The sequence below is a fragment of the Glandiceps talaboti genome, chromosome 13, assembly GCF_964340395.1.
Source record: "Glandiceps talaboti chromosome 13, keGlaTala1.1, whole genome shotgun sequence".
NCBI classification, from domain to species: domain Eukaryota; kingdom Metazoa; phylum Hemichordata; class Enteropneusta; family Spengelidae; genus Glandiceps; species Glandiceps talaboti.
Genome location: NC_135561.1, coordinates 16,722,865 through 16,738,815, shown reverse-complemented (window position 1 = coordinate 16,738,815; position 15,951 = coordinate 16,722,865). Strand labels below are relative to the sequence as shown.

The 15,951-nt window shown below is 33.9% G+C and overlaps 2 long non-coding RNA genes across 2 annotated transcripts in view; both read right to left on the bottom strand.

Moving 5' to 3' along the window:
• Positions 1-241: 241 nt before the first annotated feature.
• LOC144444447 (uncharacterized) lies at positions 242-9,908 on the bottom strand. The gene is made up of 3 exons (XR_013481835.1): positions 9,780-9,908; positions 1,492-1,680; positions 242-486 (listed from the first exon to the last, which is right to left on the bottom strand). It is a non-coding gene; the product is annotated as an uncharacterized LOC144444447 (long non-coding RNA).
• A 3,322-nt stretch (positions 9,909-13,230) lies between these two features.
• The window catches only part of LOC144444803 (uncharacterized), an 11,142-nt gene continuing 8,421 nt past the window's right edge, over positions 13,231-15,951 (bottom strand). The window contains exons 3-5 of the long non-coding RNA XR_013481870.1: positions 15,563-15,643; positions 14,900-14,954; positions 13,231-14,134 (exon numbers count right to left, since the gene is read on the bottom strand). This is a non-coding gene — a long non-coding RNA (uncharacterized LOC144444803). The remainder of the gene's footprint in view (positions 14,135-14,899; positions 14,955-15,562; positions 15,644-15,951) is intronic.

Sequence of the window (15,951 nt, the reverse complement as noted above, 5' to 3'; positions counted from 1 at the left end):
CTCTCTCTCTCTCTCTCTCTCTCTCTCTCTCTCGTTTGGCAGTATCACGTACAACGAAAGGAATAAACAATAGTTTAATATGTTCAATATGTTTAATATGTTTAATATTATCAATAAGTCAATTTATTGTGTTCTAAACTTTGCTCTACAACTACTTACAGTCAAATAAAGCGGTATTTAATTAAAGTGACAAAACATGAACTATCAGAAAAAATAAAGTCTTTTTTTCTGGGTAGGAAAGTTGAAATTATGTTAAAGGTGAATAAAAATGTAAGATTACGTCAGGGAGTCATTTCGAAACCAGGTGGTCTTGAGAAGAGATTCACTTTAGAACGTTCGATCGTGTAGTGTATTGTTACGAGATGTTGATGATACAACAAGTTCTGAAGTATACATGTTGCTTGACATCAAACCACTTAAAAGAATAACAACCGGATCAGTTATATCTGTTTGTTGCCGAAGTTATATAATATACTCTTCTTCAGCCTACATTGAAGAACATACAGACAAATCAGATAGTTTGTAATGAGGAAGATTCAATGAAACCAAATATATCCATTCAACCTCTCAAATTGCCATAACATGTATTTCAACATAGTTTCTTATTGATTGTGTGAGGCATCTGTTTGCGGACTTAAGCACACATATACACCAAAACACACCCAAAACACACCGAATACACACACACACACACACACACACACACACACACACACACACAAACCAAATATAATACCATGTACCTGATTTTCCGATTAACGTATAAAGTATTCCTATTCTATTATCTTTTCAAAAAACTGAATATCCAAAGCTCATAAATTAATCCACATTTTACAAGTTCGTTCGGTTTGGCTGGCTGTATGTCTGTCTATCTATCGTTTGTCTGTGTGCTTTCTGTCTGTATATCTCGCCAGCCTACATGCTTGCCTATAAATTCAGGCATGTTGTATCTAAATGCCGCTTTATATATAGTGAAACACTGTGACATCCACAAACGATTGTAATTACTTATACGATTATCTCTATAATAGACACCCTAACCTTGGGGTAAATTCCAGTGTTTCTGACAACTTATGAGTTACAGGGATTCAGCGCATACAAACGTGTCAATGCACACTCGACAGTGATTGTTTGCTTTATAAACTAAGCAATAATATGAAATTTTGTATTGGGGAGTAAAAGAATAGCATAAAAAACAAAGCAGAGTGAAGATATGGAAGATTGAAATGAAGAGCATGCGCAGAGAATCAAAGAGAGAAGGGAAAGTCACAAACACAATTCATTACACAATTATATATTTATTTTCAACTAGATATATATATATATATATATATATAGAAAAGTATATTATACATATGTGTATTCATTTATTCGTTATCATGTATGAATATCATATATCAACAATAGTTTAATCTGGTTAACTGTACGCAGTCATCTCATATGTACTGCATACAATACATTAATATTGCAAATGACGATGGAAATAATTACCTTTGTCTATACCGAATACTTTACGGAAGTCTATACATTCTCTGCAATTACAATGGGATGATGAACTTCCACACCACATGGCTGCTGAACAACATGGCGAGGGACCATATGGGTTACAGGCAGCAGGGAGTCCATTTTTCTTGAGAGGATATAAAACACCACATCGTCCATCGTCCCTCCAGAGTTTAGCTGGAAACGGAAAGGGAATATTATCAACGATTAAACATTAGACGATGGCGTCTTAAATGTTATATGTATATGACGTCTTCGATAAGTGATACTGCCATAAATAATATGTATAGCAATATCCCTTTTTATTAATTCATACTCATATTCAATTTATTTTAATTAAGAGAGAGAGAGAGAGAGAGATAAAGACAGACAGACAGACAGACAGACAGACAGACAGACAGACAGACATACGGAGACTGAAAAACAGAGAGGGTTTGGCGAGTTGGGCGGCTGTAGTGGATTGTGTGTTGACATCATCGAGTTATGAATAGTTAAACTTTTCTAGAAGAAATATTTTTTTGGAGGGCTCAAGATCATATATTATTTCCATGATAACAGCAGCAAAGAATCATCTAGTTTATTTATTTATTTACGTCTAATTGTTCGTCTGTTTGTTTGTTTGTTTGTTTGTTTGTTTGTATGTATGTATGTCTGTTTATATGTATGTTTATATATGTTTGATATGCTCGTCTTTCTTACAAAAAGAACCGACGCAATCTAGTGCGAAAAGTAAAGCTTTGTTGTTCATTGAGATAGAATATAGAAGATGGTGAGATGCTTTACCCCGGACATTGTCACCTGTAATCGAGATAGTGTATGCATGGGAAGTCCTAAAGATGCACTGCAAGGTCAAGAAAGTAATTAGAAGCGCCACTTTGTAGGGAGTATAATTAAACAAATGTATTGCGTTCAATATATTATATTAACGTGTCGCAACAATGGCTATTGTTTGAAGGTTGCAATAATACAATGTGCTGTCTCGTTTTTGAACACACATATATTCTCGCACATGCTCTCTCTAAACATCAAACTAAATACTAATTAAATGGAATGTTCATCAATTATTTCTTTGAATTCAACAGTGCATCATCATTATAACATATGCAGATTGATAGAATTTATGGACAACATTTCACATCGGAACCATTTCCTGAATTGTCAGTTTGACTAATTCGAAAGTTTAACCACAGGGGACCCAGGAACCATGTGACAAACAAAACAAAACAAAACAAAACAAAACAAAACAAAACAAAACAAAACAAAACAAAACAAAACAAAACAAAACAAAACAAAACAAACAAATAAATAAATAAACTATCAAATAAATGACAAATGAACAAGCAAACGAACGACAAGTATAGGACAAATAAAATAATAAAATAAATCAGCAAATAAACAGATACTCGTGGGGGTATACCTAGATACGTTTAAAACAAAACAAACAAATAAATAAATCAACTATCAAATAAATGACAAATGAACAAGCAAACGAACGGCAAGTATAGTGACAAATGAAATAATTAAATAAACCAGCAAATAAACAGATACTCGTGGGGGTATACCTAGATACGTTTTTTTACCCATCACTATACAAAAACACAAGGGTTCACTCTAGGTCTTTCTCTGTCCCTCTTGTCAAGCCTCAAAAAACACCCAAATCAATCTTAAATGAGAATAAACACTCAGTATACGTAATTTACAGTACTCTGGCCGCTCAATTCAGCTAAAAGTTTTACCTTTCATCGCACATGGACTACAAATTTCGGTGATTTAAAAATCAATTTCATCTCCATCGCAGTATTCTTGAAAATGCAACGAAGAACATAACAGTAGTAGACTGTTTATCTGATAAATGGTGGTATTACATGTTTCTCATTACTGCCTCATGATGACTTCAGTATTTTCCAACTTCATATGGGATGCTGATCAACCTTTGCTAGCACATATGCCAAATATGTGCATTAGGACTGTAATTGTAACACCACATACAAAAGCGAAGGTATGAATCCTTACAATTCCTAAAAACCTAACATCAAATAAAACTAAATTGTAAGTACTTGTTATAATCTAAGCCAGTGATAACTATGTTACTATATCAGCAAACCATTTACTGTACAACCGATAGGATAATCCACAGCTGACTGTATGATTAGTGACATCGCGTGTAATGTTCATAGATAAAAATACGTCACTGGGAATAGTACACAATAAACATACAATCCATGACAATGACACTTGATGGCATTATTTTAGTAAAGGAATGCCTTAAGAAGTATTATTTAAATTCAGTGAAATAAATAGATTAAATGACTCCTAACACGCCCTGTAAAATAAAGGAAAGTAATGGACGCATGTGTGCTACATAATAAAGTTGACTATATGACTATTAAGTGTTACAGTTGAATTATGATACAAAAAATTTGAAATTATTGAAAATTATTTAAATGTGTTTTATGAAAATTTCAATCCTGGTTTTTTAAAACACCGATAATTTATTGAGTTGTCTTTCAACACATAATCATACCAGTACATATGTCTATGTTTATTTGAAATTCCTATTTCGGATTCTCAATGTTGCGAATTAGAAATCGCTATATTGTTAGCGTTTTAGTTCGTTCTTGCCACATACAAGACTGCATATGGGGTTTTCGATCTCACTGAATAGACGTACATCAGGCATATGACACAGAGGAATGGACATGGTTGTATCTTCATCAGATGATTGCTTTAACGAACCATCTTCAATCATTATTGTCACAAGCTAATTTAATAACCCATGAAAGCAATAATAAAAGGTGATCGTTCGCCTCATTGCTAATAACAAATTAAGTAGTTCTACGTGAGCAGAAAGACTTTGACTATAAAACCCAATAGCTCCAATTAGAGTGACTTCCCTTTAAACAAGTTAAACGCTAACGTACAGGAGAATATTGAAACACATTACGTTGAGAAATTAAACCTACACGTGAATGAATTGCCGGTTATGGATTTTCATAGAAATCTCTATGGCATTCGTCAAGATACTCGGGAGCCGTTACATAGTGTTTTACACTGTTGCGATCATCAGACGGTCATCGTCATTGGATCATCAGATGTCATGATCAGATAATCAGATGTCGCCTGGTAATCGCAACAGCGTGAAACACTGTGTAACGGCTCACGAGTGTCTTGCTTGATATTGTTACACACACACAAATATATATATATATATATATATATATATATATATATATATATATATATATATATATATATATATCGCCGACATGTTACAATGCTGTGTAACCTTCTGATAATGAACTCTGCTATGTGTTCCCCTATTTCAATTTCTGTCGACGTCTGAACGTATGACATGTATAACGTGTGCATACGGATTTATTTATGTATTATTTATTATAATTTCATCATAATTATAGGGTTAATGCCATTTAAAGATCATTACCGTTAAAATTGTCAGTATGAATTTCAGTAACATTGATCGTATTTTCCAATCAATCATTTCTTCCTGATTCTCGGATATCAGTTAATTGCCTAATAAATTATTGCATTGACCCACTTACTTAATGCGATTCCACCATGGCCTTGGACGGTATGCTATCCTATCTAAATGCTACTATAGGTTTCGTTGATAATTACTGTTTTTTAAATGAAACTTGGCACGTCTGTTTTAGTTATCAGCTGAAATGATTATACAACATAGAATAATCTATTGGTCATAAAACTCGTGAACACGTTAAACACCTGACGTCTATTTATGGTACCCAGACACTTACAGAATCTCCCACGGTCATCTGCATTTTACCTTACTTCGATAGTTGTGCTTTTATGTGTCAATGTTTCCTGAACACTCCTAGTTTATTTTGAGCGCAGTACAAAGTAGACATGGTTTATTCGTGGACTGAATAATATCCGATATATTGTGACATTTCCATACAACAATTTTGTTATGTTTGGAATATGCCATTTGCACAAATACGTTACGAACAAATACATCAAGTTCAATTATGTTACTTTCTCTCTGGTATCCTCTAGAGTTAATGTTTTATTCAATATACATGTATGGTGATGAAGCAGTGGAGAGAGCATCTAACAGACCAAACAGTAATTATTTAAAGAAATATATAATATGTACATAGTGTGATACATTTGTAAATTGTGAAAACATGTATTGTGTGCCCAGACCTTTTTTTATACAATATCTTTGGTCGAATGTACAGATGTCAGAAGAGATTACATTTAGACGATAAATTGAATAAATTGTCAAAGTGTGTTTGGTTTAAGTCGTTGAACTACAGGTGCATTTCAGAAGTACATCATTTAGCAGTCATTGCATCAATTACCTTTGGTGAATTGAAAAGAGCATACTTTAAGTATAAAGGCTTGCCTTGTCATTTAAAAATCTGACGTATGTCGGAACCAGTTAAATGTGAATGTCTTGGATAAGTGAGAATATTACATAGAATACTCGCAACCCCCTGGGTGATAGCCTGCCAAGCTTGTACTATCAGTCACACAACATTTAAGCTGAAACAGAGGTTCACATAAAGGTGAATAAGTTGTACAGGATTACACTCTGTTTGTACATTTTTTAATTATATTTCTGTGTAGCTACTTCATCTATTATTAATAACGACAGTTCATTGCATTTCGTATCCTGATATGAAATGCATGTTGTATAGAGGATAATATTGTACAGGTAGTTGAGTGATAAAACATGAACTTACTCAAGACGTGCATAACTACAGCTTATAATATTTCTCAGAACCATATGCCATGATTTTGAAATAATGTAAAATAGTTTTTAACATAAACCACTTCACAAAGATAAAAAATATATATATAGATAATACAAGTAGATCCATAGGTTTATAAATCCATCATTCGTTTTACGGGTAAACACAATTTATTGAACAATGAGTTACATTTCCTTTTCATCGATAGATAAAACATGAAAATAATCAAATGGAGATTCATTTTGCCGGACAGCAATACAATATACTATCTAACGACTCCTGTCACGTTACGGAAACTGCACTCATGGCGATAATACAAACGAAGAAGTGATATCGGGTAATAACCACATAATCATATGCCTATGCCCAGGAGTTCAAAGGGAAAGAGAGCACGGCTTGCGTTGCAGAGCGCTTCGTGTGTCGCATAAAATTCACATATACATGATAGTTTGCTAACCCTGCTGAACCTGCTCCGACGATCATCAGATTTCGCTGTAATTTTCCAAAACTATTTCGAAATACAATAATGGTACTAGAGTAAGTTCTCTAAAGGTTTCAGAAAATGCTAGTTTAATAGTAGAACTAGATGGTCAACCCGCGAGCGTGACTAGTGCATGTAGCACGATAGTGTGGTAACGGTATGGGTAGCGTACACAGTGTCAGTGGATGGCTAATACACACACAGCTGTACGGGTGCGAAATGTATGTACCTGTACAGCGTTGTCATGAACTTACGATCATAAATACTATCATTTGTTTTGTCCAGTCAGAAAGGTGTTTTCTGGTGATGTTTAGCGTGAATATCAAGATGTTTAATGTTCCATATCAGAAGTGATATTTCGCGTGAAACGTCATAAGGAGTGATTGATATGAGTATAGGCATATGATAAATCGGTTATTACCCGATATCACCTCTTCATTCGTCGTATCACTGTTGGTGTAGTTTCTGTAACGTGACACTCGTCTTTACAGAAACTGCACTCATGGCGATACGACAATTACTAACGAAGACGTGATATCGGGTAACAACCTAATATTATCACACTTGATAAATAAATATTGTACAGTAGTGTAGTCAGTCAGTCCGTCAGTCAGTCGATCAATCAATCAATCAATCAATCAATCAATCAATCAATCAAATTAACCAATCAATCTATCAAGCAAGCAAGCAAACAATCAATCAATCAAAGTGTGTTTGGTTTAAGTCGTTGAACTACAGGTGCATTTCAGAAGTACATCATTTAGCAGTCATTGCATCAATTACCTTTGGTGAATTGAAAAGAGCATACTTTCAGTATAAAGGCTTGCCTTGTCATTTAAAAATCTGACGTATGTCGGAACCAGTTAAATGTGAATGTCTTGCATAAGTGAAAATATTACATAGAATACTCGCACCCCCTGGGTGATAGCCTGCCAAGCTTGTACTATCAGTCACACAACATTTAAGCTGAAACAGAGGTTCACATAAAGGTGAATAAGTTGTACAGGATTACACTCTGTTTGTACACTTTTTTAATTATATTTCTGTGTAGCTACTTCAGTCTATATTATTAATAACAACAGTTCATTGCATTTCGTATCCTGATATGAAATGCATGTTGTATAGAGGATACTATTGTACAGGTAGTTGAGTAATAAAACATGAACTTACTCAAGACGTGCATAACTACGTTTTATAATATTTCTCAGAACCATATGCCATGATTTTGAAATAATGTAAAATAGTTTTTAACATAAACCACTTCACAAAGATAAAAAAAATATATATAGATAATACAAGTAGATCCATAGGTTAATAAATCCATCATTCGCTTTACGGGTAAACACAATTTATTGAACAATGAGTTACATTTCCTTTTCATCGATAGATAAAACATGAACATAATCAAATGGAGATTCATTTTGCCGGACAGCAATACAATATACTATCTAACGACTCCTGTCACGTTACGGAAACTGCACTCACGACGATAAGAAAAAGGAAGAGGTGATATCGGGTAATAACCTCATAATCATATGCCTATGCCCAGGAGTTCAAAGGGAAAAAGAGCACGGCTTGCGTTGCAGATCGCTTCGTGTGTCGCATAAAATTCACATATACATGATAGTTTGCTAACACTGCTGAACCTGCTCCGACGATCATCAATTTTCATCAGATTTCGCTGTAACTTTCCAAAACTATTTCAAAATACAATATACAATATATACATATAATGGTACTAGAGTAAGTTCTCTAAAAGTTTCAGAAAATGCTAGTTAGTAGAACTAGATAGCCAACCCGCGAGCGTAACTAGTGCATGCAGCACGATAGTGTGGTAACGATATGAGTAGCGTACACAGTGTCAGTGGATGGCTAATGTGTACACACAGCTGTACGGGTGCCAGCGATACCGGGGCGAAATGTATGTACCTGTACAAACATAAATTTACGATCATAAATACTATCATTTGTTTTGTCCAGTCAGAAAGGTGTTTTCTGGTGACGTCTAACGTGAATATCATGACGTTACGTCCCATATCTGAAGTGATATTTCGCGTGAAACGTCACAAGGAGTGATTGATATGAGCATAGGCATATGATAAATCGGTTATTACCCGATATCACCTCTTCATTCGTCGTATCACCGTTGGTGTAGTTTCTGTAACGTGACACTCGTCTTTACAGAAACTTCACTCACGGCGATACGATAATTACTAACGAAGACGTGATATCGGGTAATAACCTCATATTATCACACTTGATAAATATTGTAAAGTAGTGTAGTCAGTCAGTCAGTCCGTCAGTCAGTCAGTCGATCAATCAATCAATCAATCAATCAATCAATCAATCAATCAATCAATCAATCAATCAATCAATCAATCAATCAATCAATCAAATTAATCAATCAATCAATCAATCAATCAATCAATCAATCAATCAATCAATCAATCAATCAATCAATCAATCAATCAATCAATCAATCAATCAATCAATCAATTAATCAATCAATCAATCAATCAATCCCCTAATCAATAAATCAACCAATCAATGATTTTTTTAGCACCAGTTACATACGATGTAGAGTTCAGTGTTACTGTACAGTTAGAATAGATGTGTCTTAATTCGTTTTGAAGGCGTTAGCTGTTGGTTTCTTGTGGTATTGCTCATTTATTTGTATTCCATAGACAGGATTTAGCACTTACCAAATATGCACTGTACATTATTAACATAATCTTTGCATTGGTATAGTGTTTGAATGTAGCTAAAACCTTATTTATAACAGTGATATAGGTGAAGGTGATAGGAAATTGTCAACTCCCCTGCTAATCTAAGAAACAGTTCACATAAATCTTAATTGCCCTACTTCCTAGACTACGTAGCTCAGTAATAACTTAAGATATAGCATTTTATATGTAACGTCTACTTTCTACTAAATTAGTCATCAAAGTAAAATACTAAGGCTACTAAACACACACTTTTCATTTAAGTTAGGTCGATATACCAATAAACCTTACGTTGGGATCAATATATTAGTTAATTAATACTAATCATGAATGCCTTACCCTTTTTCGATGCTCGTATAGTTGTACAATTACATAGGCATATTGTCATCAGAATAACCACTGTGAAGACAAATACTGACACCTTGGATTGTTTCGCCATAACTACTAGATACTTTCAGTAGATAACACTCTGGCAGGGGATGTTGGCATACTGGGTTTCCTTCTACAAGTCAGCAAACAAAGCAATGTGCCTATTTGTGTTATGGGCAGACCACGCCCACAGGTACTATATGTGACAAATGTAATTAAGTGTCAGGTTGAGAAGTATTCATAGGTGGCTATATGTCAACAATGGTGACCTGTGTGGTTAATTACTTAACACGAGTGAAAATTGAAATGGCCATATGTCAGTCATAGTTATACAAAGGCTTAGCCAATGTATCAAGGTATTTCATAACGTCATGTTTCCAATGTTTCTTTGATTTGATCTTTATTTGAAAAGTCGTTCTAACGTCTTGAAAAACAACGAAAGGAACAGCAATCGATAAACACTTGAACCAAAGGAAAAGGTACTTTAAAAACAGGTGCAACGATTTCAAGTGATTTACAGTGGCAATTGATTCCACAAAAGATATATGTATATATCATTATTGAATTGGTTATTTATGGCGCTTTCATATTAATTTAAATGTTATTTTTCTCAGTTCTTCTGTGGCAAAACATCTGGTTGACTTTTTGGGCAACAGATTCAATCTTCTTTAAATGTCATGTTTCACAATTCCAGAATAAAACCCGGTAATTTATGGAGCTGCTACACCCATATAGTTGTTGTCTTTGATACTTCTTCAGGTTAAAATATCCGGCTCACTCATAACTTAGACAAATTAGGCAATGTTATTTGACTTTCACCTTTTTCCATGAATAGAATTCGGTTATTTAAATAGCTTCTAATACGAAGGCTGAAGTGTTATGTCTTATGGTTCTTCTGGGGCAATAGATCTGTTTGATACATCTCACGAAATATTAGCTTTATAAGATACTGGCATTGTTTTTAACGCTCATGTCGAACACGATGATTGCGATAAGGAATAGACAGTGTTGATGGTGATTATTTTTACTATTGATTGCCATCTTGATGACGATAATCTCATCATATCTACATTCATTTCTACCCATCTGTCGTCATACCTGAATCGTAGTCATTGACCTCCAACAGATATGATCATAACGTGATGAGCTCAGCTGTGTAACAAGCAATTTACCAGATGTGTGTGAGTCATATCACAAAAACGCACGTAAATGGCTAAATTAAAAAATGTACTTTACTCCAGATACATGTAAAGATGCATTTATATTTTAAAGCATTATCATGTAGTTTTCCTGTCCCTTTATACATAAATGACGTGGCCACGCTGTTAATATGAACAAAATGTGACATTTCGGAAAATGGTGCAACAGTATTAGATATGAAAGGTAGACAGGTTAACATAGAATTACTAATAACTGTGTTTTTTTTAAATCGACATTTTAAAACTATTTTGCGTATCAAATTTGAAAGATCTCTTCTCCAAGGTGTTCTTTTAAAATGAAAGATTCAGTCACCAAAATATAGCTTATAATTAGTTAGACACAATCGTAAGTCAAACTGTGTGCCTCGTATTTTGATAATTCTCCAGTGGTACGTCCAAATAAAGTAGGTATTCATGAATGATTGACATTCCTCTTAATTACATTCATAAATTTCGGCACCTGATTAAATATTGGCAAATTCCATGACATATTGGCACCAGTCAAATCAACAAAAGAAATATTACCTCAAATGTTACAGCGCGGGGGTATATTTGATAAATCGCTTCATTTTGAGCACGTCGTACGATTCTAAAAGTTATTGTGAAAATTGGATATATCATTGGTCAACTAATCGAAATCGATTGTTAATAATAAACTCATATAGAACACACACACACACACACACATACACACGAAGACATACATACATACACACATACATACATACATACATACATACATACATACATACATACATGCATACATGCATGCATATGCATGCATATATGCACGCATACATACATACATACATACATACATACATACATACATACATACATACATACATACATACATGCTATGGAACTGTAAACAAATGTATATCGGTTTTTCGCAGCTAAGCTGCATAAACATAGAACAATTTGTAGAAGCCAGCACCTCTTTCCCTTAGGGTTGTCATGCAATATGTTGAGATCATGCCGCCAAACTCTGATTATGATTGACGTCATACTTTCTAATTACATAGATAACAAAACGTCAGTTAGTGTTATGCTAAAGAATCGACTTATATACAAAACTGTCCTTAGTCAGTTGAGGGCGCATTTCTCGTATGGTTATTATTTAAAAAGTTTGTCTACAGTTTATCTGGGTACACTGGGAAGAGAATCGAGAGTAGACGTGTCTATCGCCTTAAAAAATATAGATTAATATATTACCTGTAACAAATGACAACAGAAACAAGGTACATGTCTGACATTTTGTAACGATCATCAATATCTTGTATTGGTCGCATAGCATGTACTAAAACTACAGCTCTTCCCTATCAATATGATACTCCATGGTCACATCAGTTTATATTTGGAAACAATGTCTTGAAATGAGACATTTAAAGTGGGAGGCCATCCCAGGGTGTAAATGTATTTTCGGAACCATTGGGTCATGGAAGGTCAATCATGAATTCACATCACATATATTTCGTTCGGTTAAGTTGCCACAAAACACCAAACAGAAACTCTTGTTCACCCCTCTTTTTCATTCAAAGGAACACCATTGCCTTATGGGTCTTAGCTGACGTAAAAATTGTTTAGATGCATATTAAATATTAATGATTGTTTATCTGTAGGAAATACGCTCTTACATAAAGTTTATGAAATTAACTTTATTTTCTGGAGTTGTGTGCCTCTTTAATTTCTTCCGATCATAGCTGGGACAGCCGTTTTTAGCTTCAAAATCATAGAAAATCCAGAGAGAGCTTTTGTTTCGGGTGAATTACACTCTGGTAATTGGGCTTTCGGTTTTCTAAGATAGACACAAACTAAACTATTGTCGCAGCATGTTGATAAAAAAGTAACATACTACTGAATGGACGTTGGTTTAATTATAGTCTTGGTAGGGAAGCATCTCAGACTTTTATTGACAGAATTCCATGAACTTGCACAGTAACTGTTTTGGGATTTCCAATTTATCACATTGAAACTGATTTAGTTTGCACATATCTTAATTAGTAAACCCAAGGCCCCATTACCAGAGTCGCAGTGATTTTCTAAATTACGGATACACACGCCTGAGCTTGCTGTTGAAGGCTAGAAGACTGTAATGGAATACTGTCATACTTACTGCTTCACTGTTTTTACACAGGAGGGATGTTGATTTTAAGTTTAAATCTCCACTACAACTCCCGAGACTCATTAAAATCAAACAGTAATCGCAAGTTCTGTCGAGGTATTTATTTATTCATTTATAATGTGACAGTTAAAAGTCCATTGTTCAATATCACAGTGGTTTGTAAATGTACTCTGTGTATACCTTCAGTCAATCAAAAACTGTTCTGACAAATGTTCCCGTAAACATGTAAAAGTTGTATAGGATTTATTTATAACAATGCGTGCATACATATCAATAATATTGCATAAAAACGCAGAACATGAATGACAAACCAAATTAGTAAATGACATTTTTCAATTTAAATGCAATTTGAAAATGTCAATGTGGTGATCAATCAATCAATACACTAGAGCAAAATAGATGTATGTATTTTTTTTTTAACGATCTCATTTATTGGGTAAATCGGAGTTCTTTTTTACAGAAACACAAGTAATGAAATACTGAAATGTTTACTTTCACTCTAAACCAAATTACTAAACATTCCTAACCACACGGAAGTGTCAGAGCTGACAAATATGCCTATTAATGTACGTTTATGTTTATACATCATGAATATTCTTTTATTTGAGGACATGTGTATATGTGTATATGAACAAAATATTATATCGTATATGAATAATTGAAACTATCCTAACACTTTACACGTGTGTAGACATATCAAATTTATTGGGGGGGGGGGGCAATGTCTCTACTAACACTAAACTTAACAAAACAGATTATTATTTTTACAGTATGGTTCATGTTCATCGTATTTATGGTCAAAAAAGAAAACCAGTCGGATCGACGGCATCTACCCAGAAGCATTGAAATTCCATAAGTATAAATAATAATTGTTCATTTGTGTATTACATATGACTACCATGCTATGTAATTATATGTTTGCATATATTGTTAAATTTGATATTATATTCGTCTGGGTTCCAGCGGTGTAAATATCTCACCAGTTATTTGCAGATCGTATCCTGGAATTAAACACACACATAAGACGAAAATGAACAACTACAATATATGACCATGTTGAATGCTGTCGAACAAGAACCATGGTATGGGTATTATTCCCTGGTAGTCAAGGTATGGTGTTCGTGACGCATTATCAACTACCACTGATGTATGCACTACATTGTGGGTCTGTGCGTGCTAGATCATAATGTTTAGGCCCTGTCTTGGACTTATGATTAGAAGTTAAAACAGAAGTCATTATATATATTAAAACTAAACAGGCTGAACAGTTTCTGCTTCATATGAAAAGAGCAAATTGTTGTTATGGCGATACTTGTTACAACTGATGTAACATTAGCTGGTTGGTCTCATAAATCAGCCTTGAACGGCTGTTGTTGACACTTTGTAACAGCATAACTATACTTGATTGGCTGCCACTAAATCTGGTTGGATTATGTACGATATAATATATTGTGATCTATTTTGGGTTTTCATTTTCAGACACTTTTTACAGTTTGCTCATAAAATTCAACATTTAGGATTGTTTTGCGGTATTAGCACTTGTAAAATGTAACTTTTGAAATAAATAACAAAAACTAAGATTATGGTGGAAAATTCACATTTGCTAAGAAAATAAAACCCCAAAATAGATCGGAATATATACCTTCATCGACTAAACAAAGGATACTATTGGGAAATATATTTAATCATTATATTGCTTCAAAAAATCACGAGACTTGTTATTTAGCAAACATAACAATGTAACGTGAATGCCAACCGAAACCTACCCGAATTTGGAGTCAGGCATCATAAACCTGGTTCGCCCTCTTCCTCTCTTTTCGTCTACGGAAGGAAGAAATATAATGTATAATATATGTGTATGCGTAAAGAATAATGTATATTTATTTATTCATATTTATTTCTAGGAACTTAGTCGAAATATAACCACATTGAGCTACACATACGGTTTTTGCGGATAAGATGTTAAAGCTATATACACCAGCTGCAACTGAAACATCTGTCAAAACTGTTTTGTTAGATAAAATGACTTATTCACAATATTGGACACCCTGAATAGTATTGAATCACTTATTAGGAAAACATATTTGTGTATACATGATACGGTGTGAGTAATTCAATCAAATTGATATTCGGATGCCTAAAATGAGCATCCCCATTGCAATCACGATATCCACATATTACTGGATAAAATCTACATGTAATCAACATGTACGTATACATGTCTTTTTGCTTAATGTCAGTTTAACAATTTTGAATGAATATGTTGTCTAACTATGTCCATTTAAAAAAATTTTTTTAGGGAAAATATTGTTGTTGCCTAATCGAAACAAATAAAACTTCTTGTACAGCTAGTGCAGGTTTAAGAGACAAATCATATTATCTTCCTGTAGATTTTTAAAATATATCAATGCATAAAGTCGAGTACACACCTTCAACTTGTCCTTTCCTGTTTTTGATGTCAAGGAGTAATTTTTTCACAACATCCAAGGCTTCGTCATCGCCATCATCAGCTATAAAAATAAAAATAAAAATGATGATAATGGCAAATTAAGTATTTTGTTGAATCGTACCCACAGAAGGACATGGTGGGGGGGGGGGCTACATATGCAAATCCCTAGGATAATGATGACACAACAACTATGTGAAAATGCAGACATCAGTATTTTGTTAATTTTAAGGCCTAATTTAAAAAAAGTGTGGTTCCGGTTACGCTTAGTAGGTAGATTTTTTTTGATTTTTTTCTGATTTTCTTTCTTTGTGAGTGTCTAGTTCAGGTTTTCCATTGTTTTCCAAATGTTCGATGTGTATTGTATATCTT